Raw genomic sequence first — 5021 nt, 5'->3', positions numbered from 1 at the left:
AAAATGCAGAAATCACCGGTCTTCTGTGTCCTTCGCGCTGGGAGTTGGAGACTGCAGCTGTTCCTATTCGGCCATCTTGCTCCGCCCCCTCGCTAACATTTTATTAAAGATTGTTGCATCTATGTTTATTACAGGTATTGGCCCATAGTTTTGTGTTGTTGGTGGTGGATCCTTGTCTTGTTTGGTATTGTGTCCTCACAAAATAAGTTTGGAAGCATTCCTTTCTCTTATGTGTTTTTGAAATAGTTTGAGGAGGATTGGTATTCATTCTTTTTTTATACATTTGGAAGAATTCAGCAGTTATTCGACCTGATTTTGTCTCTTTTTTTGTTGGGAGACATTTTATTACTGACTCAGTCTCATTATTCATTGATCAGTTCAGTTTTTCTACTTCTGATTCAGTCTGGATAGGTTATGTGTTTATAGAAATTCAATCATTTCCTCTATATTTTCCTGTTTGTTAGCATTTATAATATTCTCTCATTATCTTTGGTATTTCTGTGATATCAGTTGTAATGTCTGTTCTTTTATTTTGCTGATTTGTTTCTTATTTCTTTTCTTGGTTAGGCAAGCTAGCAGTTTATCAATATTGGTTATATTTTTGAATAACATATCACTTCATTGACCTTTGTATTTCTTTCCTTAGTCTCTCCTTAGTTTTTCTCCGATCTTTGTTATTTCTTTCATCCTGCAAACTTTGGGTTTGCTGTGTCCTTGCTTTTTCACTTCCTTGAGGTGCATTGTTAGATTGTTTATATGAAATCTTTCTGCTTTCTGGTGTAGATGTTTATTGCTATTGCCTACCTGTTCTTAATGTGTTTGCTGTATAGTGTAGATTTTGATATGTCGTGTTTTCATTTTCACTTCTTTCAATAGTTAAAAACATGTCCATCTTGAAAACCAAACACTGCATGTTCTCACTCATAGTGTGTGATAGATATACAGCTGTTGTTACCACGGTGATGGCCAGTGTCATGCAGAAGATTATACCTCGCTATTCTCTTGCTCAATGGAATTCTTGCAGGGAATCAGCAAAAAGGGAAAAGCAAAAAAGATAGGAAATATAATGGTCACATTGAAAGTAAGCCATTAACCATTCCAAAGGATATTGACCTTCATCTAGAAACAAAGTCAGATACAGAAGTGGATTCTTTAGCATTGCATTATTTTTCAGAATACCAGTGACTGGTGGATTTCACAGTGGCTGCTACAGTTGTGTATCTAGTAACTGAAGTCTATTACAAGTTTATGAAGCCTACACAGGAAATGAATATCAGCTTAGTCTGGTGCCTGCTTGTTTTGTCTTTTGCAATCAAAGTTCTATTTTCATTAATTACACACTATATTAAAGTAGAATATGGTGGTGAAAAATCTATTTGTGTCACCTTTGGATTTTTTTTTCTTTGACAAAGCAATGGTAGTGTTGAGTGTAACAGAAAATTATCTGGAATTTGGACTTGAAACAGGATTTACAAATTTTTCAGATAGTGTGATGCAGTTTCTTGAAAAGCAAGATTTAGAATCTCAGAGTCCTGTTTCAAAACTTACTTTCAAATTTTTCCTGGGTATTTTCTGTTCACTCATTGGGGCTTTCTTGACATTTCCTGGATTACGACTGGCTCAAATGCTTCTGGATGCCCTGAATTTGACAACAGAAAAAATTACACAAACATTACTTCATATCAGCTTCTTGGCACATTTATTTGTGGTTTTGCTCTGGGTAAAACCAGTCACCAAAGACTACATTATGAACCCAACCTTGGGTGAAGAAAGTATCCCTTTAATACCAGAAGCCACATTCGATACTCTGTGACTCTGGTTAATAATCCTGCTGTGTACTTTGTGGTTGGCCATGATGTGTAGTCACCTGCAAGCTTATTTAAATTTAGCCCAAAAAATGTGTGGATCAGATGAAGAAAGAAGCAGGGTGAATAAGTACAGTTGAGCTACAGAAAATGGTGGCTTGAGTCTTTTATTATCTTTGTGTCATTGCACTGCAGTATGTGGTGTCTCTGGTAATGCTGTTTCACACAACTCTGCTTTTGAAAACACTAGGCAATCATTCCTGGGGTATTTATCCAGAATCTATCTCTACCTTACTAGCGGATAATAGTCTGCTCTACAATTTTGTTTACTCTGAATTACCGTCAGCTGAAGGGAAGATGAAGGTTACTGTTACACAAATAACAGTGACACTGAGCAGCTTAAAAATATTTTTACTCTTCTTCTTTTTTGAGGACTTCTGTCTTTTCTGACCTGGTGGATTGCTGCTTGCCTCTTTTCTGCAAGCCTTTTTGGGCTTTTTTATCACCAATATCTGACTGTGGCATGAATCTCAGTTAACAAAAAAGCGTATCAAAATCACACTTTAAATTCAAATATTTGTGTCCTTAAAGGGCTGATGAAAACCAGAAGAAAGTAAATACAATGGGAAAAAAATCAGAATGTCTTGTATTAAATATTTCCTTTGTATTCTCAGGGTGAATTAATATTATAATATTTAAAATTACAAAATAGATTGTTAACGGTTACACTGTGGCATTGGAATTTTAACTCTCTGTATTTACTGGTATGAGAGGGCTATCTACAAGGGTAGTATTTCTGATTACCTTGGTTTACAGAAACCTCCAGCAGTCTTTGAAACATCTCAAATGACTCTAGTTATTGATTGCTTTTAACGGTATTATGGTACTGTTGGTAGTCATAGTGGCTGTCTATAGAACAATCTTCAAACTGAGCCATGCTTTAGGGGAGGAAAAGGGCCTAAAATCTCTTCTGTTGGTAATGTATTAGTTACTCTTGAAATGATAAAATCCAACAGAAAGGAAGAGATAGCTACTGTATATTACAGTAAAGAAAACTGCATAGTTATTTTAAATTTAATGGAGGTGAATATGGTTAATATCTACAACTACTTCTGCTTGAGAATAGGAAGAGTATTGTTTTAAAACATATTCTACCCAACTAGAGAGTTCTTTTAAAATGATTGGCCATATGAACATTTGTAATCTTGCCATTAGGCTTGGACCTGCCATATTTTATTTTATTCTATGATCCTAAATAGTTCCTTTTAATAGTCTAAAAGTATTTATCAATACTGATCAGACTTTAAAGAAATTACTTTGTAAACCTGCTGACTACCTGTATGTGTTGTACATCTATTATATATTAAATATATAATATATTGAGATTATAAACGATGGGAATATTGATTCCTTATAATATTTTAAGTTGCAGAATGTATGTTAAAAAGTGATTTGAATGAGATGATTTGTATCTAGAAATTTTATTTCTTTTTGGAATGAGATTAAAATACATTTTGAAAGTTCAAAAAAATGTCCATCTTAACTATTAATTGATCCAGTGGCCATCTGGGATTATGTTATTTAATTTTCATGTATTTATATAATTTCCAAAGATCCTCTTGGTGTAGATTTTTACTTGTATTTTATGGTGGTTTGAGTTATTTGCAATATATATTTTTTCAATTTGTTGTCATGTATAGCCTATTGTGTTTTTTTTTTTTATTTATTTATTTTTTTGAGATGGAGTCTTGCACTGTCACCCAGGCTGGAGTGCAGTGGCGTGATCTCAACTCACTGCAAGCTCTGCCACCCGGGTTCATACCAGTTCTTCTGCCTCCTCCTCCTGAGTAGCTGGGACTACAGGTGCCAGCCACCACACCCAGCTAATTTTTTGTACTTTTAGTAGAGATGTGGTTTCACCGTGTTAGCCAGGATGGTCTCAATCTCCTGACCTCATGATCTGCCCACCTCAGCCTCCCAAAGTGTTCTTATTATAGGCTTGAGCCACTGTGCTGGGCCAGCCTATTGTTTTTCAGATGTTGACATTTGTAGTCTGTTATGGAGAATATGCTAATAAAAAGAATGTTTATTCTGCCCTTGTTGGATAAAATGTTTTGTAAATATCTATTAAAATCATTTGGCCTAGATTCCAGTTTAAATCCAATGTTTGTTTTTTGATTCACTGTTTTAATAATCTTTTTCATTCTGAGGTGGGGTGTTAAAGTTTCCCACAGTTATTGTATTGCAGCCTATTCCTCTCTTTAGATGTAGTAATATTTGCTTTATGAATCTGGGTACTCCAGTGTTTGGTGACTATATATACTCAGAATTTTTGTATTCTAACTTAAATTCAGGTTTGTGTGATATAAGTATAGACACTTCTGCTTACTTTTGGTTTCTTGTTGCATGAAATATCTTTTTTCATGCTTTTATTTTCTCATCTATATTTGTCTTAATAGGTAAGGTGCATTTCTTGTAGGCAGCCTGTAGTCAGACCATGTTTTCTAAGTTCATTCACACAGTCTATTATCTTAAGTGAATAATACAGTGCATTTACATTCAAGGTTGTCTTTGGTATCTAAGGTAGTGTTTCTGTTATTGTCTTAACTGTTTTATATATTCTTTGTTCCTTACTATTTATCTGACTTTGTCATTGTTCTTTGTTAGTTTTTTTATAGTGGTACCATGAGTCCTTGTTCTTCCTTTTTTGTGTATTTGCTTTACCAATGGGTTTTTTACTTTTATGTGTTTTCATGAAGGTTATCCTTTTGCTTCCATGTTTAGAATTAATTTTATAAATAATTTTCATCTTAATTTCTTTGTTGACTTCATGGTCATTCATGTTGTTTAAATTTCATTTATTTGTATAGTTTCCAGAATTTCTCTTGGTATTGATTTCTAGTTTTGCTCCACTGTGATCAGAGAAGATACTTAATTTGATTTTGGTATTTTAAAATTTGTTGAGACTTATTTTCTGGCCTAAAATATGGTCCATTTTGAACAATAATCCATGTGCTGATGAGAAGAATGTATATTCTGCAGTTGTTGAGTAGAATGTTCTGTAAATATCTGTTAAGTCATTTGGTCTAAAGTCCAATTTTAGTCCAATGTTTGTTTCTTTTCTGTCTAGATAATTTGTCTAATGCTCTGAATGGTGTGTTGAATTTCCCAAGTATTATTGTATTGCTCCCTCTCTCTCTGTTTATGACTAAATAC

At 33.9% G+C, this 5021-nt stretch overlaps 1 pseudogene; it reads left to right on the top strand.

Moving 5' to 3' along the window:
- Positions 1-1414: 1414 nt before the first annotated feature.
- Positions 1415-2166, top strand: LOC105519576 (annotated as a pseudogene).
- The last annotated feature ends 2855 nt before the right edge of the window (positions 2167-5021 follow it).

This window comes from Colobus angolensis, unplaced genomic scaffold (genome assembly GCF_000951035.1).
Source record: "Colobus angolensis palliatus isolate OR3802 unplaced genomic scaffold, Cang.pa_1.0 Scaffold352, whole genome shotgun sequence".
Classification (NCBI taxonomy): Eukaryota; Metazoa; Chordata; class Mammalia; order Primates; family Cercopithecidae; genus Colobus; species Colobus angolensis.
The sequence above is the reverse complement of the archived record's forward strand: the minus strand, read 5'-3'. Positions and strand labels throughout refer to the sequence as shown.